Here is a 25768-nt window from a genome sequence, read left to right on the forward strand (position 1 = left end):
ACTCAGTGAGAACTTGAACAAAGAGACAGAAAATATAAAAAGGAACCAGTCAAAGCTGAAGACCACAATAATTGAAATGAAAACTACATTGGAGGGAATGAACAGCAGATTAGAGATTGCAGAATGAATCAGTGATCTATAAGACAGAGTGATAGAAAGCAACCAGGATGAAGAGAAAAAAAAAAAGAATAATAAATGAGAATAAGTTAAGGGAACTCTATGACATTATCAAGTGCAATAACTTTTGCATTATAGGGATCACAGAAGGAAAAGAGAGAGGAAAGGGGACAGAAAACTTATTTGAAGAACTAATAGCTAAAAACTTCCCTAATTCAGGGAAGGAAACAGATAACCCTGTCTAGGACACACAGAGATTTCCAAACAAGATGAACCCATAGAGATCCATACCAAGGCACATAATAATTAAAATGACAAAATTAGTGATAGAATCTTAAAAACATCAGGAGAAAAAGAAAACAGTTACATACAAGGAAAACCACATAAAGCTGTCAGCTGACTTTTTAGCAGAAATTTTGAAGGCCAGAGAGAGAGGCAAAATATAGAGGAAGTGTGGAAAGGAAAAAAATATACAACCAAGAATACTCTACCAAGCAAGTTTATCATTAAGCATTGAAGGAAAGATAAAGAATTTCCTAGACAAATAAAAGTTAAGGGAGTTCATCATCACTAAACCAGCTTTATAAGAAATGTTGAAGAAAATTTTGTAAGTAGAAGAAAATTATAAAAGGAAAAAATTTCACAGCTAAAAGCGAACATACAGTAAAGGTAGATTAGTCACTTATAAAGCCAGTATGGAATTTAAACACAAAAGTAGTAAAATTAATTATATCTACAAAAATTAGTCAAGAAATACACAAAAAGATGTAAAATATATAAAATGTGACGAGTAAAAATTTAGTGGTATTAGAATGTGTTATTTTATTTTATTTTATTTATTTATTTGACAGAGAGAGACACAGCAAGAGAGGGAACACAAGCAGGGGGAGTGGGAGAGGGAGAAGCAGGCTTCCCGTGGAGCAGGGAGCCCAATGTGGGGCTCGATCCCAGGACCCTGGGATCATGACCTGAGCCGAAGGCAGACGCTTAACGACTGAGCCACCCAGGTGCCCCTAGAATGTGTTTGAAATTATGCAACCATCAACTTAATATAATCTGCTTTAAACATAGGATATTATATATGAATACAATGGTAGCCACAAATCAAAAACCTATAATAGATACACAAAAAAATAAAGAGAAAGGAATCCAAACATAATACTAAAGAATCCATTGAAGTACAAGGGAGGAGAGCAAGAGAAGAAAAAAGGAACAGAGAACAACTACAAAAACATCCCCAAACAATTTTAAAAATGTCAATAAGTATATACCTATCAATAATTACTTTAAATGTAAATGATCTAAATACTGCAATCAAAAGACATAGGGTGACTGAATGTATAAAAACAAGACCCATCTATATGCTGCCAACAAGAGACTCACATTAGACCTAAAGACACCTATACACTGAAAGTGAAAAGATGGAAAAATATTCCACACAAAGGGAAGCAAACAACAACAACAACAAAAAGCTGGGGTAGCAATACTTAAACAAAATAGACATTACAACAAAGACTGTAATAAGAAACAAAGAAGGGCACTGCATAATGGTAAAGGGATTAATCCAACAAGAGGATATAAGAACTGTAAATATCTATGCACCCGACATAGGAACACCTAAATACATAAAAAATATTTACAGACATAAAGGGAGAAATTGACAGTAATAAAATAATAGTAGTGGACTTTAACACCCCACTTACATCAATGGATAGATCATGAAGACAGAAATTCAGCAAGGAAACAGTTCTTTGAATAACACATTAGACCAAATGGACCTAAAAGTTATATACAGAATATTCCATCCCCAAATAGTAGAATATACATTCAAGTGCATATGAACATTCTTCAGGATAGATCACACATTAGGTCACAAAACAACTCTCAATAAATTTAAGATAACTGAAATCATACCAATCTTCTTTTCCAATCACAATGGTATGAAACTAGAAATCAATTACAAGAAAAAAATTGGAAAAAGTACAAATACATGGAGATAAACAACATGTTACTAAACAGCTATTGAGTAATAAGAGAAATCACTGGAGAAATCAAAATACTCCTAGAGACAAAGGAAAACAAATGCAAAATACCAAAATCTATGAGATGCAGCAAAAGTGATTCTAAAAGGGAAGTTCATAGCAATACAAGCTTACCTCAAGAAACAAGAGAAATCTCAAATAAACCATTTAACTTTACATCTAAAGGAACTAGAAAAAGAAGAAGAAATGAAGCCTATAATTAGTAGAAAGAAAGAATAAAGATTAGAGTGGAAATAAATAAAATGGAAACAAAAAAGACAATAGAAAAGATCAATGAAACTAAGAGCTGGTTTTTCAAAAAGATAAAATTGACAAACTTTTAGCTAATTTCACCAAGAAAAAAAAAGAGAGATGGCTCAAATGAATAAAATGAGAAATGAAAGAGGAGATATTACAACTGATATCACAGAAATACAAAGGATCATAAAAGAATACTATGAAAAATTATATGCTAACAAACTGGAAACCAAGAATAAATGGATAAATTCCTAGAGACTTATAATCTTCCATTGCTAAATCAGGAAGAAATAGAAAATCTGAATAGATCAATTATGGTTAGATTGCTCCTATTAGGAGATTGAATCAGTAATCAAAAGTCTCCCAACAAATAAAGGTCTACAACCAGACAGCTTCACAGTGAATTGTACCAAACATTCAAAGAAGAATCAATAACCATCCTTTTCAAACTCTTCCAAATAATTGAGGAGGAGGAGGGAGCACTTCCAAACTCATTTTATGAGGCCAGCATTACTCTGATACCAAAATCAGATGGGATGGGACGTGATGGGCCGGGACTGGATGGGACTGGATGGGACGGGAGTGAAAAGGAGAGGAAGGGATTGCAAACCAATACTCTTGATGAAAATAAATGCAAAAATGCTCAACAAAATATTAGAAAACTGAATTATAGGGGGCGCCTGGGTGGCTCAGTTGGTTAAGCGACTGCCTTCGGCTCAGGTCATGATCCTGGAGTCCCTGGATCGAGTCCCGCATCGGGCTCCCTGCTCAGCGGGGAGTCTGCTTCTCCCTCTGATGCTCCCCCCTCTCATGCTCTCTCTCTCTCTCATTCTCTCTCTCAAATAAATAAATAAAATCTTTAAAAAAAAGAAAACTGAATTATACAATCCATTAAAAGGATCATACACCATAATTAAATGGAATTTATTCCAGGGATGAAAGGATGATTCAACATCTTCTGCAAATTATTCAGTGTGATACATGACATTAACAAAATGAAGAATAAAAATTATGTGATTATCTCAATAGATGCAGAAGAATTTGACAAAATTCAACATCTATTTATTATAAAAAATGTCAACAAAATGGGTATAGAGGAAATGTACCACAAATTATAAAGGCTACATATAACAAACCCACAGTTAACATACTCAATGTGAAAACAATGAAAAAACTTTTCCTCTAAGATCAGGAATGAGACAAGGATGCCCACTCTCACTACTTTTTTGAACATAGTATTGGAAATCCTAGCCATAGCAATAAGGTAAGAAAAAGAAATAAGCAGTATCCAAATCAGAAAGGAGAAAATAAAACTGTCACATTTGCAAATGGCATGATATTATATATAGAAAACCTAAAGTCCCCACCAAAAACCTGTTAGAAGTAATAAATGAATTCAGTGAAGTTGCAGGATACAAAATCAATATACAGAATTTTGTGATGTTTCTATACACTAATAACAAACTATCTTAAAGAGAAATTAAGAAAACAATCCCATTTACAACTTCATTAGACAGAATAAATTACCTATGCATATATTTAGCCAAGGAGGTAGAAGACCTTTATTCTAAAAATTGTAAGACACTGATAAAAGAAATTGAAGACACAAATGAATGGAAAGATATTTCATGCTCATGAATTGGAAAAATTAATACTGTTAAAATGACCATACTGCCCAAAACAACCGACAGATTAAATGCAATCCTTTCAGAATTCCAATGGTATTTTTCACAGAACACGAATAATTCCAAAATTTGTGAAGAACCACAGAAGACCCCAAATAGCCAAAACAATTCTGAGAAAGAAGAAATCTGGAGATATCACGCCCCCAGATTTCAAACTACACTACAAAGCTATAGCAAACAAAATAGTTTGGTATTGGCATAAAACAGACATACAGACCAAAGGAACAGAATTGAGAGAGCTCAGAAATAAACCCACATATATGCAGATAATTTATAACAAAGGAGCCAATAATATACAATGGAGAAAGAATAGTCTTTTCAATAAGTGGTAGTGGGAAAACTGGAAAACCACATGCAAAAGAATAAAAGTAGACCACTATCTCACAGCATACACAAAAATTAATAAAGACTTGAATGTAAGACTTGAAACCATAAAATTCCTAGAAGAAAACACAGGTGGTAAGCTCCTTGACATTGACCTTAACAATGTATTTGTGGGTCTGACCCCAAAGCCCGGCAAAACAAAAAATTTAAAAATGGGACTACATCAAACTTAGAAACTTCTGCATAGCAAAGGAAGCTATCATCATAACAAAAACACAGTATGCTGAATAAGACAAGATATTTGCAAATCTTATATCTGATAAGTGGTTAATACCCAAAATGTATAAAGAACTCATACAACTCAACAATAAAATGACAAACCATATGATTAAAGACTGGGCAGAGGATCTGAATAGACATTTTTCCAAAGAAGACAGAGAGGTGACCAACAGACAAATAAAAAGATGTGCAACATCACTATTAGGGAAGTGCAAATCAAAACCACAAAAATATATCATCTCACAACTGTTAGAATGGCTATTATAAAAAGAAATAAGGGGTGCCTCGCTGGCTCAGTTGGGAGAGCATGTGACTATTGATCTTGGGGTTGTAAGTTTGAGCCCCATGTTGGGTGTAGAGATTACTTAAAAATAAATTTTTAAAAAAAAAAAAGAAAACTAGAAATAAGAAGTGTTGGAGAGAATGTGGAGAAAAGGGAACGCTCATACGCCATTGGTGGCAACATAAATTGGTGCAGGCACTATGGAAAATAGTATGGAGATTCCTTAAAAAATTAAGAATAGATCTCCCATATAATGCAGGTGCTCCACTATTGGGTATTTATCTGAAGAATACAAAAACACTATTTTGAAAAGATATATGCACCTCTGTGTTCATTGCAGCATTATTTACAATAGCCAAGATATGGATAAAACCTAAGTGTTCACTGATGAATGAATCAACAAAGAGGATATGGTGTACACACAGACACACACACACAGACACACACACAGGAATACTACTCAGCCATAGAGAAGAATGAAATCTTGCCATTTGTGACAACATGGATGGATCTTAAGGGTACAGTGTGAGGTAAAATAAGTCGTATGGAGAAAGAAAAATACTGTATAATTTCATTCATATGTGGAATCTAAAAAAAGAGAAATGAACAAACAAAACAGTACCAAAAAAACCTCATAGATAGAAAATAGATTTTTGGTACCAGACAGAAAGGGGTTGGGGTCCCGTGAAATAGGTGAAGGAATCAATTGTACAGTAATGAATAGTAGCTAGACTTTTGGTGATGATCACTTTGTAGTATATACAGATACTGAAATATAACAGTGTACACCTAAAACTTTTAAAATGTTATATACCTATTTTATCCCCATAAAAAAATAAATACCTAAATATATTAAACATTTGATAATTATATTTCTGCAAACACATCTGAGATACATGGCATTTTCCTTTCTACTCAATACCTTTGGATAACTCATTTATTGCTCACATGACACAGTATTCAGATTGATAAAATCTTGGTCACATAAGTAAACAGAATATAAAGAATCTAATTATAGTAATGTTACCCAATTTTTAAAATTCCATCTGAGTTGGATGTCAAAAATGCATAGTAATACAACATCATTTTATTTAAAATTTTAATAATTGGGTATCTTCTACTTATTGGTATGCCACCTCTTCCACACTACTTTCTATTAGTAGGCTAACCTGTACAGATTACATCAACAGGCTTTCTTGCTTCAAGTTGAATTTGACCAATGAAGATCCCTTCACAGAAGATGATAGGAAGAGAAAGATATTTATTCTCCTAGTGCCTTCCCTTCAAAGTTATATCTCCTTTCAAGGTTACCTTTTCTACATTAACTGTCTCCTTCTGGGTTATGGCAAACTCTCCCTCTTTTTATCCTTTCAGGCCCAAAGATGGTAACAACCTTCCTGTTACTATCCTTATGGTATTGCACTATCTTTGGGGTTTCCCTAAATCCTGATCACATGTATAAATAGTCCATTTATTAAACCTTCTTTGAACTATTTTCCTAATGCACTTATGTTTATTGCCATGTGATTTTGGGTGTTTGCCATGACACATTCAGTCCGTAAGTGAGCAATACGATTGTGTTCTCCTTAGGTTTATTGAGAGATAAGAATTATATACCACTTAACTTTTTTTCTAAAGATTTATTTTAGAGAGAGAGACAGTGTGCCGGTGTGTAAGCAGGGGGGAGGGGCAGAGGGAGAGAATCTCAAGCAGACTCTGCACTGAGCATAGAGCCAGACTCGGGGATCAATCCCACAACCCTGAGATCAAGAAGTGAGCCAAAAACAAGAGTTGGCTGCTCAATTGACTGAGCCACCCAGGTGCCCATATGCCACCAACTTTCAAAAGGACTTGTTAGACCTGTACTGTCCCATATAGTAGCCACCAGTCACATTTGACTAAATTTAAATTAATTGAAATTAAATAAAACTTAAAATGCAATTCCTCAGTCACATAAACCATGTTTCAAGTGCTCAATATTCAGATGTTGCTAATTGGTTCAGCACTGAACGGTGTAGATATAGAACATTTCCTTCATTGCTGAAAGCAATGTATTAGACATTGTTGAATGGGGACTATGAAATTAAAAATCTATACTGGGATGGCATTTATAGTTTTTAAAAATATTATCTTATTGACTGAAAATTATTTTTCTTGTATTTACTGACCTATAAAATCATTCAATTCAAAAACTATTTTTTTTTTTTTGAGAGAGAGAGAGAGAGTGCAAGCGGGAGGGAGGGACAGAAGGAGAGAGAGAGAGAGAATCTTAAGCAGACTCCATGCCCACCACAGAGCCCGTTGCAGGGCTCAATCTCATGATCCTGAGATTATGACCTAAGCCAAAATCAAGAGTTGGATGCTCAAGTGACTGAGCAACCCAGGTGCCCCCCAAAAATATTTTTAAAATAAAACTTTTTCAAAAAAATAATATACATCAATGTAGACCAAGAAATACTGGGCATAGAACCTGATGTCAGAATTGGATGAGACTTTGGGAATCATTTGGAGAGGAGTTTGCATGTAGAAGTGATATAATCTTTTGTGGCCTGAACAGACTGGTAGATTTGTCTGGAGCAAGGACCAGTAACAGCTGCTCTCATCCCTGTATGCATGTGCCACTTCTCCAACTAAGAAAAGAGGGACTATCTTCCCGTACCTTGAATCTACAATGAACTTGTGATTTGTTTTTGACAAATTGAAAGCAACAGAAGTGATAGTCTGGGAGTTCTATGCCGAGGCCTTCAAAGGTTGTGTAGCTTCTGTTTTCAATCACAGGGAAAACCAGAGGCCATCTAAAGAGAGGCCATGTGGAGAAAAAAAAAGGCCCTGGAGTATAAGAGTATATGAAGGGAGAGAGGGAGGGTGAGAGAGAGAGAGGCCCAGCTAGCCCTCAGTCATTTCAGTCAAGCAGCTTAGAAACCAGACATGTGAGTGAAGCTATCATGAATTCTCCAGCCAATAAGACATGTTGCAGAACTGAGCTTTCCCTTCTGAGTACTATTTGAAATTCTGAGCAACAGAATTAAATGATAGCTTTAAGTCAGTAAGTATTGGAGTGGTTTCTTATGCAGGACTGCTTAGTCTCTATTTTTTGCATGTATTAGACATGTACTTAATTGTCATTTCCCATGTTTTATGGATGGAATGTTTGTGTCCCCCAAAGTTCATATGTTGAAGCCCTAACCCCTCAGTGTGGCTGTATTTGGATACAAGCCCTCTAAGGAAGTAACTAAGGTTAAATGAGGTGATATGAGTAGGTCCTAATCCAACAGGATTATTGTCCCTATAAGAAGAGACACCCAAGAACTCTCTTTCCATGTGAACCCCCCCCCCACTCCAAAAAAAGGCCATGTGAGGATGAAGCAAGAAGGTGGTCATGTGCAAGCCTGGAAGAGATTCCTCACCAGGAACCAAATCAGCCAGAGCCGTGATCTTGAACTTCCTAGGCTGCAGACTATGAGAAATAAATTTTAAGCTACTCATCTATGATACTTGGTTATGGCAGCCCAAGCAGACTAAGACACCACATTTACCACTGACTTTGCTAACTTGTGCACTGGGCTTCATGCTTTCTCCTGGCCATGGCACAGATTATAGAACAATTTACTGGAAAATCGAGTGGTTAGCCAGGGGTAGTTGCACCAACTGCTGCTCCTGTCACCCGAGACAACAAGGAATTAGCTGGCCCTATACCTCTTGAGTCCTAGAACACTTTGCTTTATCAGGAGACATACTCTGTATGCTGTCTGATAGACAAGTGTTAGTTGTGTTGAGTCGGAAACAGGTAAGGGAGAGAATGGATTATTGCCGTCCATCTTTCAGACTTAACCCCATGTTAAAATGACAGCTCTCTTCACTGCATGTGCCTTTCAGAAGTGGGAAGTATGAAGTGGAGGTTTACCAAAACCATTCAAGTTGACTTTAATGCAACTACTGATAATAATATTTGGATAAAATATGAAAATACCCAGGACAAATGCTAAACTAGATAGTATACTGAGACTTTTTTTTTTTTTTAAAGACTTTATTTATTTGAGAGAGAGAGAGAGCGTGCACGCACAAGCAGGGGGAGCAACAGATAGAGGGAGAAGCAGGCTCCCCGCTGAGCAGGGAGCCTGACATGGGGCTTGATCTCAGGACCCTAAGATCATGACCTGAGCTGAAGGCAGACGCCCAACCGACTGAGCCACCCAGGTGCTCCAGTATGCTGAGACTATAATCCAGCATTTTTTCCAGGCAAACTGGGACTTTCAATTTCTCAGTTTCTGGTAACTATACCTTGAAGCTGTATTGAGACTTAAACAATTGACAGTTACACCTGTTATACTTTTTAAAGAGGCATCTTGTTTATGGAGCTGGATCTGGAAAAAACCTGGCAAAAACAACCTTATAAAACTGGAGATTCCCAAAATTTTTTCCTTCCTCCATGAACAAAGACCTATTTTAGACCAATTTCAATATTCTAGGTTGACTTAAAGGGCCTTAAAAAGGTGTGACAGATGGCTCTAAAGACACTTGGAAATTATTACATACGGATTGCTTAGTAATTTCATTTCATGGTTGAAAATCATGAAGTTTATGATTACACATTTGACAGTATTAAAATATCAACATCTGAGTGGAAGAAATTAATTCTAACTAAATAAAGATTAAAGATGATTTTTTTCAAGTTCAGAGTGTTACATCCTAGATTGCATTTTGAGAATATTTTGTCACACACCCATATCAAAGTAAAATGTTCTACTTTGGAAAATGCAGTTTACTCTACTGGGAACTAACAACAAAGAAAAGAGAAAGTATTGAGTCCCTAGCACCTGCAGAGTTTATTGAAAATGAAGTAATCATTGCTGTTAAGTGCATTATCCAGTTTACATAAATAAACAGAATGACTGATGAGTGACAGTGAGCAGATTTGTGTCCATATAAAAAAACAACACAGATTTCTGGTATACAATCATCTTTTGAAGAGAGTTGATGATGCAAGTAAACATGCACATTTTAATTTTTTTTCCTTGAAACCCTGCAAAATATGCAACTGGAGACACAGGCCAAGATACGGGTTAATAGCACAAATCACCAAGCTCATTCTACTGAGACTCATAAGCATGCAGAGAGAACATACTCCTTAGTTGATTGGAACTTCCCAGCATACTTTTCACAGTTAAATATTCTAATTCCATGATAAATAGATTAAAATTTTTAATGAAAAAAATCATTTCATAAGTTTGTCACTTGGATGAAATAAGGCATCTAGGCCTTTAATATTTCTTACCGATTATCTTTTTCTTTCTTTCTGGCAATGTTTTATATGTTAAATGATCTTTTTGGTTTGATGAGAGGTTTTTCTATACTGAGAGGATGCAACATGATTGGATTCGAGAAGAGAAGAGGCTAATTCTTTGACAAACTAGGGGAAAGATTGTGTGAGAGGTAGGAGAGGGGCACCTGCAAGGGGGGCGCTCACAGGCAGATGGGATTTAGGAAAGAGTTGGTATGGAGGGAGAGGATCTGGATCCTGGAAAGTCACCCTCTCCAGGTCTCATAGGACCAGTTTCCATGAACTCTGATGTACACCAATCACGGGTTTGAAGAGTGCTGCTTTTGTCTTATATTTAGTATCAAGCCTTTTAATCGGTTATCCATAGTGGGTTAATATGTACTACACTGCCATACCTGTAATGTTGAGGTACTCATTTGCCCAGGAAGCCAAGAGTATCCTGTGTGGTTCCTATTTTTGTGACTTTAAATTGGATAAGAATTCAAATCTACACATTTTACTCCATCTCTCTGGGCTTTACTACATGCTTAAATGCTTTAAGAGTTATTGGATCCAGGAGTTTTATTTCTCAGTAATTACCAGAATTCACCTGATTCAATTATGCTGATCTATTATTTTTCAAGAATTACTTTTTAAAAATTCCCTTTCCTAATTAATATAGTGAATCTGTGGATTTCTTGATCTAAAAATATTTTAAGAAATTTTATGATCTTATGAAAGATCATTTGAAAGGGTTTCCTGAGGTTCTCTTTCTTTCTTCACTAAAACAAACTTCAATAACAAGGAATGGTATTTATAGATTAATATTTGGGGCAAATTCTAAAATGCATTTCTAGCCAATGAGTTCCACACTTTCTCATGAATACGAAGCAATCTGCTTTTGTTTTTCTGGGACTCAAAGTGGATAACACAGTGATGTAACTCCTTATTAAAAACATTATTGCCACTCCATATTAAAAACATTTTTGCTTAAATAATTAGCATTTTTGCTTAACCATTAAAAAAAACCACATGAGACAGAAAAAAATGTTTTTCCCAGATGGTCCTTTTTGCATTAATATTACTAACCCAGACATCAAAAACAAACAATAAGGTGTTGAAATATGTAATTTCGGCCAAAATACCAGAGCCCTGAACTTTCACAGGCTTTTCAATTTTAAGAGGACAGCTGAGCGCACACATGAAGTCAGCCCGGCTATGACTCTTAACTCTCTTGTGTTTCCCTGTTATATATAGTCATTATGTAAATAATTTCCTTCTTTTGGAAATGGAAGAATGATTATAACTATTCCTGAACTTGGGAAAGACATTTATGCACCTGCTGTAAAAGGATGGAAAAAAAAACTAACTTGTTTTGGGGCGCCTGGGTGGCTCAGTCAGTTAAGCGGCTGCCTTCGGCTCAGGTCATGATCCCAGGGTCCTGGGATCGAGCCCCACATCGGGCTCCCTGCTCGGCAGGGAGCCTACTTCTCTCTCTCCCTCTGCCTGCCCCTCTGCCTACTTGTTCTCTCTCTATATCTCTCTGTTAAATAAATAAATAAAATCTTTAAAAAAAAAAAACCAACTTGTTTTAATATTTATAGTGAAATCAGTTATTTTTGTTTGCCTGATATCAATTTATCTTTTGTTTAGTAAAATACCCATATTTTTCTTGGGAAACTACCCCCTTTCTATTCTATTCACATGAGATTGAAAGCTCCAGGCCTAGGGCTGTGATCCAGGTTGGCCCACCAGTGAATCAAATTCCTCTAGCTACTGTGATTGGTTCAGGGAAGGCATGTGCTTCAAAATCGTCCAGTGAAATTAAATCTGGAGATTTTATAGAACTATGGGTAAAAGAAAAAAAAATTATCTTGACCAGGAACTGCTGCAGTTACTCTATGGAGATAACACTTAAAAGGAAAGTAGAGCTGAAATACGGCAGGGGGCAGGGGAAATAGGGTACTACAGGGAGAGAGAGAATAGACTTGTTCTTGGGTATTTTAGTTACACGAGCCAAAATTTTATTCTTTGCTTAAGTCAGGATGAGTTGAGTTTTTCTGTCACTTGCCCCTGAATGAGTTATAAGACAAAAACCTATCCAGATGTGATCATGTTCAAAATGGAAGAGTTTATCATACGTGAGGCCCTCCTATGTGCCAGGTACTCTGCTGGTCCCTGGCGACATGCACGGATCAATAAGACAGGGTTTCTCTATAAAAGGATGTTGCTCCAAACACTTGAACTTATTTCCACCCTTCCAGTGATGGTTATGGAATCTATTTTTTCTAAGCAAAATATCTTTTATAAAGATTTTTGCACATAAGGGGAAAAGATAGGAGGAGAGAAATCCTGATTGTGTATTGTTATGGTAAGGCAAACATATTTCTTAACTCCTTGAAAAATAGCTAGCACTTCAATAAAATTTTCTTTTTGGACACACAAAAAAGAGGGGCCATTATTATTTAAATCACAGCCTCAGGCAACAGTCTTTGAAGAGAGGAACTTCCACGGCCAAAGACTGTTAACAGAACTACCCAAATAATACATTATATGTTAAAAAAAAAAAAAAAAGAAAAAAGAAGAAGACAGCAGGAAGGGAAAAATGAAGGGGGGAAATCGGAGGGGGAGATGAGCCATGAGAGACTATGGATTCTGAGAAACAAACTGAGAGTTCTAGAGGGGAGGGCGGTGGGGGGATGGGTTAGCCCGGTGATGGGTATTAAAGAGGGCACGTACTGAATGGAGCACTGGGTGTTATATGCAAACAATGAATCATGGAACACTACATCAAAAACTAATGATGTAATGTATGGTGATTAACATAACATAATAAAATAAAATTAAAAAAAAGAACTACCCAGCTGAAGTTGTAATTACATATTCATTCTGATGGAATATCAGATAATCAAAAAAACTAGATTACACTGCTAGGCACTCGACTGCACATAGAGTTTAGTGTCCACACACACACATATACATAAAGGGATAAATATTTTAGATTATTACTGGCTTGTACATAAAGAGATTCATCTGTTTAAGATTTCTCGACTGTTTCAATAAAATCCCTTTATCTACCAAACATACACATACATACACACACTCCATACCAATGAAAAAGAATGGTTATCCTCACTCTATTTAAAATAAATTTTATATTTTAATGCCCCTCAAAACCACTGTAAAGCATGACTCAAACATTTTTAACAAAACAGATCCTTTTCTCTTTTTCTGGAAGAAAGGGACCAGCAGAGATTGCCAGTAATGAATAGTACTCAGTGGGTTCATGCACACAGAAGTGTGTGTAGTGCAGTGGGGTGAGAAAATAATATCATTTAGAGAATTATAATGAGTAGAGTTTCTCATTGCTCCAAGTCAGAGGTCATCAAGATCTGTGTCCATCTATGAGAGGGGGTCTCTGACTGACTTTCTTCATCCCCACCACCTGTCAACCCTTCCAGTGGGTATCCCCCACTCCTTCACTCTCTGACAGAAAGTCAAGTGGACAGGGAAGTCCATTGTATTCACAATTATTGCCTCTGTTCTATGCAAAGCTCCTGGAGGGGAGCAATGAGAGATGCCCCTTCCTCCACATACTCCGCCCTGGGTGTCCCACCACAGATATGTCCTGAACTTCAAGTCCTTTAGAAATCAGCTGTTTCTAATCACACCCTAAGCCATCTCCACTCAGGACACACTCATGGTGCCAGGGCAGAGGGAGGGGAGAGTACTGGTACAGAGGTTCTTGTATAGGTCATGCACTGAGTCCAGAATTAGTGCTCCACTCAGCTGATTAAGGCCATGGCATTGAATCACGGTCACCAGTGAAAACTCTCCTCCCTTATAGCCGGCTGTATCTTGAGATTTAGTTATCCTTGCTGGCCATCTGGCCTCCCTCAGGGCTTCTGAGGTCCATCAGGCCATTTGACAACTTTGAACCTGAGAGCAAAGGAGTCTGAGCAGGACACTGACAGACTGAGGGAGTGCGAGTCCCCATCTATCCACAGAACCAGAGTTTGACCCCAGAAAGACCCAGTTATCTCCTCCTCTTAGCACCTGGGAGGCTACTTCCTTTACATTTATATCACACAGAAGCTATTCTGAGATATTTTGCACCCCAAAAGCTAGCTGGCTCCAAAAGTGAGCTGATATTTTCATCACTAGAGACAGAAAACTTCCAACAATTTATAAGTAACCTGTTTCCAGTTTAAGAGAAAACAGTACAATATAGGTATTGTACATTTTTAAAAGAATCAGAATCAAATACATTTAATATTGAAACTATGATGAATGCAGGTTTTAGACAATTAAGAAACCACCTCAACAGTTCCTGAGATCCATCATAATGTAAGTATGAGAGGCCCAATTAACAGAGCATTACAATTAATAGAAGCCTGAATACAAGATCATTTGTTCTACTTATGATCTATTCACATGCACTTTGCAGGATCTTAAGAATTTTAGAATAGCCATAACCTTTGTCTCTGGGAACCTCTAATATTAAATTGAAAGAATGCCATTGTCATGACCACCACAGTGTAAACCTGACACTGCTCACCATTAACATTTTCCCAGATAATGTTTGAATTCCCTGCCTCTTTTACTGTGGGTACTGCAGGGGCGGGGGGGAGGGGGCATTAGAGTAGAAAAGAACAAGTTGGGGAATGCACAAGCATGGAATTGAAATTTATGAACCAGATTCAGGAAACAATGACTTTGGCTGGAGCAGTGGTTTCCATAGGGCTGTGATTAGGTGTCTCAGACTCTTGAAACTTCGCACTGGCACAGAAGAAATGGGCATCAAGTGGATGGGCTGTATTCTTTTTAGACACTATTATTTGTGTTTTAAGTTTCTTGCTGGACATCTTCATGATTTGGCACCTTCCTTTTTAGTTATAGATATATTAGCATTATCTACTAGGGAGAGCTATCAATTTAGGGTCAGTTTTATCTATAAGGATTTCTATAATGAGTTAAGACATATGGGCTTTGTAACCAGACCAGTGGGTTCAAATCCCTCCCCTGCTGTTTACTTGCTCTATGACCTTGGGTAAAGTAAATAACCTCTTTGTGCCTTAGTTTCCTCATCATTAATGAAGTTAATAGAATTTCCCTCATAAGCTTACTTTGAGGATTAAACACACTAATATAGGTATCGGCAAGTTTCTTCTATAAAGAGCCAGATAATCAAGAGTTTAAGTTTGCAGGACATATAATCTCTGCAGCAACTACTCAAATATGCCATTGTAGAGTGAAAACAGCCCTAGACAGTATGCAAGTGATTTGGTGTGGTTATTGTCTAATAAAACTTGATTTATGGAAACAGGCAGTGGGATGATTGGCTTGTAGGACACAGTTTGCCAATCTCTGGAATACTTGTTTATCAATACTTGGCTTGGTCCATTATAAGAACTCAGTAAATATTAGCTTTTTAAAATTGTCATCTTCTTCCTCCTCCTCATTATTTGTATGCCCTCATTCCACGAAGGATTAAGAATCTTACTATGGCTAATTTTAGAGTGTAGCTCTCCGAGTGTTGTGTGGGCTCTGCTCTCACATATATGCATTTCCTACCTCAGGGTCTCTACCCTTCCACTAAAGTCCTTCTAATGATAGAGAACAGTCCATACCCACCCCATTGTTCTTAAGCTGGCAATAACTCTAAAAGTAGAAAATGTCTTTCAAGTGTCATATATCATCTTAAAAATTAATGCGATTTTTGCATTTTACTCCATAGTATATTTGTGCTTCCTTTAAAACAAAAAAATGGTGATTTAAATCATTTATCATTGAGTAAAATTGACCGTGTTTACCAAGTGTCTTCTGGTTTTTTATGACATGTACATTTATACCAGTTTGAGAAACATGGTCTATGATGACAGGAATTTAGAATGTGAGGTAGTTAATCCTCCTATGGGATTAATAGCCTTGGTAGTCTATGTGGCTGTTAGATCTTATTGAACACAAAGAGAAAGATTAAAGTTAGGGGACATGGACACCAAAGAATTCACAGAAAATTTTAGAGAACTCCATTGCCTCCCACCTGGTAGGTGACAAAGTGCGTGTCTTGGCTCCCACAGCTCTGGCCTAACTTAGGACACACAGGAATCCACACATGGGGTTGATCTGAGAAATACAGTCATGAAAAGTAAAATAAATGGGGTAATTTGTGTGTAAGAAATCATTAAGTTGAACCATATAAAATTTTTAATATTTGGCCATTTCTGAAGTATAGAAATGGCAATTTCTGTGGTTCGACCTAATATTTCCCCCAAAGCTTATTAACCAACAATGTGCATGGCACTGTTTAAGTGAAATATTAACACCATAAATCATAACACTTTCAGACTCTTTAAAAAGTACACTCAGAATGAAGAATGTGGAAATAGAAAGTAAAAGTCAGTGGATAATGCTGAAAATAATCGGAACATTTATTTTTAGTAGCCTAAGGGGTTGCATTGTGATCATGGATCATGGAATCCTTTCAGACAATTCTGAGAAGCAATCCTATAGGGTGCTTGTTGATCCAGCAAGTGTTAAGAAATAAAACATCAGGACCAGAAGAATAAGCCTTGAGCATTGCATGAAAACACTTGGAAAGATGAAGTCCCCTGTGCTCTTTATGGCCATAAGCAAAGTGCATTTATTTAACCATTTTATCAGTGGGAGATGGAAAGAAAGCCAATGTTGTTTTACTCCTCCTCTGTTTTCATCAACTGCCAGACAATACTCTGCAGCCATATGATGAATTTCTCTTAGTATCACCATTTCCCTTGGTAGGCAGCTTAGTGCCCATGGCAGATTTTTCAGACTCCTATTTTTAAACCAAGATATATTCTTTACTAACACTCATTTAAACTCCAGCCTTTAGCTCAAATCAAAAGTCTTATGCAGGGGTGGAACCACCCAGAGACAGAGAGAGTAACCAAACTCAACAACATCAATGATCTATGAAGAACACAAGTATTATATAGGCTTTGAACTTTGCAAGTTATGATGCCAAGTCAAGACTCTTGTCATGAGTCAGCCCTGCCTGCTTTTTAGATTTTAAATTCCCAGATCTGGGTCTGGATTGTGAGGAAAAGAGAAATGGAAGGTCAGATGTGTGTATTTGGGTAATTGAGGAAACCAGAATGTTTCTAAGCACACGTGAGTGTTTAGGTACTCAGTTTGGCACAGCCTTGAATTTCAGATTTGCTGCCTTCATTCCCTTAAATTTTATGACTTGAGGCTTCAGCTGAGTAGGCAGAGAAAAACAAAACAAAACAACCAAACCAAATTCAGGAGAATATATGAGCGATAAACAAAGGTTTTTCTAATGGAAACTTAACTGTCAAGATAACAAGTAGCTGGGGTTCCCCTGACATCAGAAATTTGATCCAAATGGAAAACGTTTTCTAACTTTAAACACACACAGAAATTGAGTAGTAAACAAACTACCTAGATTCAACAGTTTTCAAAAATTTTCCATCCTTGCTTTATCTTTCTTACTGAATTATTTTAAAGCAACTCACAAACCCATGTCATTCTACTCCCATGCATACTTTAGTATGCACCTCTTAAGAATTAAAGATAGTTTGTTTCATAACTAAAATGCCACTTGGGCAAAATTTTAAGTGACAATTTAGCTTTTAAAAAACAAGACTTGTATTTACTGTTCATTTATACTTTGCTACATTGCAAAAATGAATTAATATAAGAAAAAGTGATAAAACTAAAAGAAAATAAAGGTAAGAGAACAAAATGAAGCCAGGAATAAAAGTATTGAAAGTCAAGATATTTGGAAGGTCCTATCTTAACCCTAAATCCAACCCCTGCTTCACAGGGGCCAGCGGGAAGGAAATTGTGACAGTCGCCAGATTCAGGGTGTGTTCAGGGTACATATCACCGTTCTTCTGGGGAATGTAGCTTTTCCTGTCTCTAAGGTTTGTGAGGAATTTCTCCTGGATATCTTCCTGAAGAAGGCAGTGTGAGATTTATTGGACAATATACTTTACAAAATCCCCACAATAAGTACAAAAGAGGTTCTGTTCTGCTGCTTATTAGAGTGACCTCATTGCAAGCTAAGGCAGAAGGCTGAAGTCCAGGTGAGTAAGTCATCCAACAAGGGGCCAGAGTAGTGCGTCACGTCCATCTGGTGGCCACCATCCCAAGATGCTGCATAAAACCCATTTATTTCAAATAAGCTTTTAATCTCCTTCAGATTCCCATCATCCCAGTTCCCCCATTAATAATACAGACCTCATTTAAAAAACTAAAGTCCGGGAGTTACTACTTTTAAGCGCTGTTACCCACAGCTAGCCAATGTGACACCAGATGTGTCTTCCACATTCATTCACTAAGTGTGAATTTGGCCCAGCCACTGGATATTTTTTCCTGCTGTTATTCAGGGGGTTTGCAAATGCCAAAAGCAATCAATCTGTGAAGCAAATCAATGTGAACAGCTTTCAGGGGTCAGAGCTAACCCTGCGGCGATCTGCATATTCTTTGAAATAGCAGCGGAGCTTGTCTATGGATCTAATGACTAATATACCCATGCACTAAAGGATCTGTCTCCCTTCAGTTATAAAAAAAAAAAAAAAAAAATTCTCTTACTTGAGGCTAGCTTCAAGGTTTCCAAGCTGTAGGAACAGCTTGAGGCTGGGGGCGGCGGTCTTGCTCGGTCAGCCCATAGGGACCAGGCGGCTCCCAGCGTCCTCAGCGGCTCTCTCTCACCTGCATGCTGCTGCGTTGATCCCCAGTAAGTGCTCTGGCTTCTCAACATCCTACTGTCTACCATCAATAGCTCCTTGGAGGGTGCAAAATGCAATTTCTTTGTGTCCTTAGCATATGTGACACAGTTCATCATGCTTTTCAAGATTTCCTCCTGGCTTCTGCTAACAGCCTTTGCTTGCTTCCTACAGTTCTGTTCATCTGCAGCTAAATAAACCTGTTTGATGTTGCCATCTCTCAGGAATCCAACCAGAAAACAGATGGAAATCATATATGTAGGTGAGCCAACATCAGGGAACAATGAGAAAAACCATCTCAATAAATAGGAAAGAAATTTGAATGCACAAAATATTTTCTTGTCAAACTAAAAAAACAAAAATATTTTGGGATATTTAAACATAACCACAATGGTAAAATATGTCCTGCTCCCACATTGCTTATTTTCCTGGGCATAACATTCCTATTTTAAAATTGTAGGAACAGATCCAAGAAACAAATGTCTTTGAAAATTCCATTTTTATGGAAGCAACACTGTATACATTTAAGTTTTCATACTGAAAATTATTGCAAACAGCATGAAAAACGTCAATGCAGGAAACAGAATAAAAGTAATGGATGGTCTTTAAAAAACAGAGGGATAAAAATGTTCCTGAAATACTATGCTCAAGTGACTAATGTTAATATTTAAGTAAAATTATTCCCTATAGGCAGGAAAATAAGTAAGATGTCTATGGAGTAATATATAAAATAACAGTAGCAGGGAAAATAAAGTTAGAAAAGTCAGTAATATTTCTAGATGATTTTAAGAAGTTGGCAGAGAGAATATCTAACAGTAGAATAAATTTTGCTAATATTGCCCAGGAACTGAAAATTTCTGTTTCTTTTTCTAATACACCAAAAATAATCATTAGGTGTTTTGTTGTTGTTGGCCTGAAATATCCAGGTTATTATCTCTTTCCTGTGTCATTTTGCAGAAATCTTAATTCCTATTTTCTTACTCTCTCTCCCACATATACTCATACAAACTTATTTTTAGATTTCTATTTGTGATTAACAGTATTTTAAGTTTCCTAAATGCAGTCCTTTATTTAGAGTCTTTATCATGAAAAAGTCTCAATGCTGAATCCTACTTTATTTTCCCTTAGACATTTGCTTTCCTAAATTCCAAAACAGCAAGTATCTCACACACGCCTCACCATTACTCCATTTTAATCGAAGGCTCCTTGTTAGTACTTTGTTCGGAACCCGTTACAGTAGCATACAGTCAAGGAACTCACGATTAAATTACAACAAAATTTGAGGTCGGTGTGCAGATATTTGCCTGGAGGTGGTGATGTTCAAGCTCCCTGTTAAAGAACAGGAGGGATTCAGGTGTAGAGAACAGAAGAAATATTCCAAAAGAAAGGAGGATACGTAAACCACTCAGCTGCAGAGGGGAACTTGGACACTAGAGAGATGCCTGGCAGAGAGAGGGGTCGAAGCAAATTGTCTTTGTTTATAATCGATGGTTATACATGCCATACTGCTGACAAAGTCCAGTGCAAGCTCTGGAAGGTGTCGTATTTGACACACCCTCTTTAGTTCCACTTGGGGAAAGCAGGGTCACTCACCCACTTAACACACCCAAAACCACCAAAGAAATAGGCCCCAGAGATCAGGGCACATGAGAAGCCACTCCAGGGAAGCTCTAGGCATGATTCAAATGTTTGGTAATGAAATGCTCCACACTACTTTAGACGCTACATTGCATTGACTACCTAACTCTTGGAATGCAGAGAGCCCTTCTGGAACTCATCAGCATTTCCATCTACCATGGCGGAGTCTTTTTCATCCTAATTAAGGGCTTCCAATTCTTAATTGCCTAAATCTCTCTGGGGAAGTCTCAATATACAAATCACAGATTGCTTTGTTTATGTGGGACAAAATGACTGTGCTTTCCCTTTAGTTTTAAATTTTCTTCTAAATACCTATAAGAATCTATGAGTGGGGTCAGTCTTTCTACCAAATGGCATATTACAGGAGGAGAAATTCTTTTTTTTTTTTTTTTTTAAAGATTTTTATTTATTTATTTGACACAGAGAGAGAGACAGCGAGAGAGGGAACACATGCAGGGGGAGTGGGAGAGGGAGAAGCAGGCTTCCCACTGAGCAGGGAGCCTGATGCAGGGCTCGATCCCAGGACCCTGGGATCATGACCTGAGCCGAAGGCAGACGCTTAACTGACTGAGCCACCCAGGTGCCCCTGGGAGGAGAAATTCTTAATGATCCAATCCATGCTTGTAGGTACATGGTACCAAGTTTTACAATCAGGCTCCAAGATTGGAATGAAGAGAGGAATAAGGATTAGAGAAACGCCTTTAAGGGTACTTAGTACTCTAATTTGGAGTAGTAAATGAGTGTGAATATTCACGCTATCTTAAAAATTAGGCCCCAAATCCTATATATATTTTTTGGGCTTTCTCAAGATATAATTGACAACATCATGTAAATTTAAAGTGTATAATGTAATGGTTTGATACATGCATATATTATAAAATGTTCACCACAATAAGATTAGTTACATAAATTGCCTCACATAATTACCATTTTCTTGTTATTGTTATGGTGAAACTATTGAAGTGCTGTTCTCATAGCAACTTTCAAATATATAATACAGTATATATTGTTAGCTATAGTCAGCATGCTGTGCATTAGATCTCCAGACTTACTCATCTTACAACTGGGAGCTGGTACCCTTTGACCAACATCTCTCTATTCCCTCCCGCCATTCAGCCTCTGGCAACCACCATCTACTCTGTTTCTGTGAGTCTGATATTTTTAGATTCCATATATAAGTGAGATCATATAGTATTTCTTCTCTGATTTATTTCACTTAGCATAATGCCCTCAAGGTCCATCCGGGTTACCACCAAGGGCATTTTCGTCTTCTCTATAAATATTCCATTTTATTCATATGTACATGAATTTTAAATATATATCTCACATTCCATATGTACATATTTCACATTTTCCTTACCCATTCATCTATTGATGGATACTTAGGTTGTTTCCATGTCTTAGCTATTGTGAATAATGCTGCAATGAACATGTAGATATAGGTATTTCTTCTAGATAGGGATTTCATATCTTCCAGGTACATACCCAGTAGTGTAATTACTGGATCATATTATAGTTCTATTTTTAATTTTTTGAGGAACCTCTATATTGTTTTCTGTAGTGGCTGCACCAGTTTGCATTTTCACCACAGTGCACAAGGGTTCCCATTTCTCCAACCCCTCCCCAGCATTTGTTATCTCTTATCTCATTTTTTAAAGACTTATTGGACAGAGAGAGAAAGAGGGCAAGCAAGCGCAGGGAGGAGCAGAGGGAGAGAGAATCCCGATACAGACTCCCCACTGATCACGGAGTTCTATGCTGGGCTTGATCCCAGGACCCTTAGATCATGACCTGAGCAGAAACCAAGAGTTGGCCACTCAACCAACCGAGTTACCCATGTGCCCCCCCTTATTTTTTGATAACTTTCCCAACAGGTGTGATATTTCATTATGGTTTTGATTTGTTTCCCCCTAATGATTAGTAATGTCAAGTACCTTTTTCTATACTTGTTGGCCATTTGTATGTCTTCTTTGGAAAAATGTCTTTTCAAGTCCTCTGCCAATTTTTGAATTGGATTGTTTGAGGTTTATTTGCTATTGGATGTTAGAAGTTCCTCATATATTGTTATGAACCCCTATCAGGTATATGGTTTTGCCAGTATTTTCTCCCATTCCACAGGTTGCCGTTTCATTTTGTTGATTCTTTTGTTGTGCAGAAACCTGTAGTTTGCTGCAGCCTTAATCTTGATTGTTGCTTTTATTGTCTGTGCTTTTGGTGTCACATCCAAAAAAATCATTGCCAAGACTGATGTTGAAGAGCATTTTCCCTAGGTTTTCTTCTAGGAGTTTTATGGTTTCAGGTCTTACATTTAAGACCTTAATCCATTTTGAGTTAATTTTTAATAGTTGTGTAAGACAGGGGTCCAATTTTACTCTTTGCATATAGATACTCAGTTTTCCCGATACTATTTATTGAAGAGACTGACTTTTCCCTATTGAGTGTTTTCAGCTTATCAAATATTAATTGATCATATATACCTAGATTTATTTCTGGGCTCTCTATTCTGTTCCATTGGTATATGTGTCTGAACACCATTACCATACTGTTTGGATTACTATAGCTTTGTAATATAGTTTGAAATCAAGAAGTGTGATGCCTTCAACTTTGTTCTTTCTCAAGATTTCTTTGGCTATTCAGGATTGTTTGTGATTCCATACAAATTTTAGGATTTTTTTCTCTATTTCTGTGAAAAATGCCAAAATGCCATAGGAATTTCACTGGATCTATAGATCACTTTGGGTACAATGGACATTTTAATATTAACTCTTCTGATCCATGAATATGGGTATCCTTCCCTTTTTCTTTTGGCATTGTCAATTATTGCTAAGTATTTTATTCTTTTGCATGCTACTATAAATGGGCTCTTTTGCTCATTTTTTCCACATAGTTGTTAGTATAGAAATGCAACTGATTTTTACATGTTGATTTTGTGTCCTAAAACTTTACTGAATTCATCTATTAGGTCTAATGGTATTTTGATTGAGTCTTTAGGATTTTCTATATACAAAATCACATCATCAGCAGAGATAATTTTAATTTTTCCTTTCTGATTTGGTTGCCTTTTATTTCTTTTTCTTGCCTAATTGTGCTGGCTAGGATTTGCAGTATTATGTTGAATAGGCGTCATGGGCACCTTTGTCTTATTCCTGACCTTAGAGGGAAACCTTTTAACCTTTCACCTTTGAGTTTGTTAGCTGCGAGCCCATCATATATGGCCTTTATTATGGTGTGATTTGTTTCTTCTATACCCAGCTTGTTGAGCATTTTCATCATGAAAGGATGTTGAATTTTGTAAAATGCTTTTTCTGCATCTGTTGAGATTATATGATTTTTGTTCTTAATTTTGTTAATCTGCTGTATCATACTTACTGATTTGCATATGTTGAATCATCCTTGCACCTCAGGGATAAATCTCACTTGATCATGATGTATGATCCTTTTAATGTGCTGCTCAATTTGGTTTCCTAATATTTTGTTGAAAATTTTTGCATCTATATGCATCAGGGATATTGGCCTACGGTTTTATTTTCTCTTAGTATCCTTATCTGGCTTTGGTATCAGGGTAACACTGTCCTCATAAAATAAATTTGGGAGTATTTCCTGCTCTTCGATTTTTGGAAGTTTGAGAATAACTGGCATTAATTCTTCTTTAAATGTTTGGTAGGATTCAACTGTGAAGGCATATGTCCTTAACTTTCCTTTGTTGGGAGCTTTATGATTACTGAGTCAATCTCCTTACCTTTTACTGATCTATTCAAACTTTCTAATTCTTCATGATTCAGACTTGGTAGGTTTAGGTTTCTAGAAATTTATTATTTCTTCTAGGTTGTCTGATTTGCAGGCATATACTTTTTCATAGTAGTCTCTTTTTACCCTCTGTATTTCTGCGGTGTCAGTTGTAAAGTCTCCTTTATTTATAATTTTATTTGGATACTCTTTTTCTCTTAAATCTGGTTAAAGATTTATCAATTTTGTTTATCTTTTAAAAAATCAACTCTTAGTTTATTGATCTTTTTTATTGTTTTTCTATTCTCTATTTCTTCTCTGATCTTTGTTATCTTCTTCCTTCTGCTAACTTAGATTTTTCTTGTTTTTCTAATTCCTTGAGGTGTAAAGTTAGGTTGTATATTTGAGACATTCAGTTTTTTCTTAATGTAGGCATTTATCACTATAAACTTCCCTTTGCATTGCTCTTGCTACACCCTATAAGTTTTGGCATGTTGTGTTTCCATTTTTTTTGTTTTAATATGTGTTGATTTCCCTTTTTATTTAATCTTTGACTGACTGGTTGTTCAGGACTGAGTTTAATTTCCACATATTTGTCAATTTTTTGTTTTCCCCCCGTTTTTGATTTCTAGCTTCACACCATCATGGTTGACATTATACCAAGTATCCTTTCCAATTTTTAAAAATTTGCTGAGACTTGTTTTGTGACCATATATATGATCTATTCTGGAGAATGTTCTGTGTGTGCTTAAGAAGAATATATATTCTGCTGCTATTTGATGGAATGTTCTATATATGGCTTTTAGGTCCATTTGTTTTATAATGTTGTTCAAGTTTGTTGCTTCCTTATTGATTTTCTGTCTGGATGATCTATCCACTGTTGAAAGTGCAGTATTAAAGTCCCTACTATGACTGTATTGTTGTCTATTACTCCTTTCAAATCATTAGTATTTGCTCAATATATTTATGTGCTCTGATGTTTGGCGTATATACATATATTTACAATTGTTATATCCTTCTGATGAATTGATCCCTTTATCATTATATAATAACCTTTTTTGTCTCTTGTTACAGGTTTTAACTAAAAGCCTTTTTTATCTGACTTAAGTATGGCTACCCTGCTCCTTTTTGGTTTCCATTTGCACGGAACAGATTTTTCCATCCATTTAATTTGAGCCTGTGTGTATCCTTGAGTCTGAAGTGAGTCTGTTGTAGGCAGCATATAGTTGTTTTTTTTTTTTTTAATCCATTCATCTACTCTATACCATTTGATTGGAGAATCTTACCCATATACATTTAAAGTAATTATTGGTAGATAAGGACTTACTATTGCCATCTTGTTAATTGTTTTCTGGCTATTGCATAGTTCTATTGTTCCTTTCTTCCACGCTTGCTGTATTCCTTCATGAAATGATACTTTTTCTATAGTAGTATACTTCGATTCTCTT

The sequence above is a fragment of the Neomonachus schauinslandi genome, chromosome 8 (assembly GCF_002201575.2).
Source record: "Neomonachus schauinslandi chromosome 8, ASM220157v2, whole genome shotgun sequence".
NCBI classification, from domain to species: Eukaryota; Metazoa; Chordata; class Mammalia; order Carnivora; family Phocidae; genus Neomonachus; species Neomonachus schauinslandi.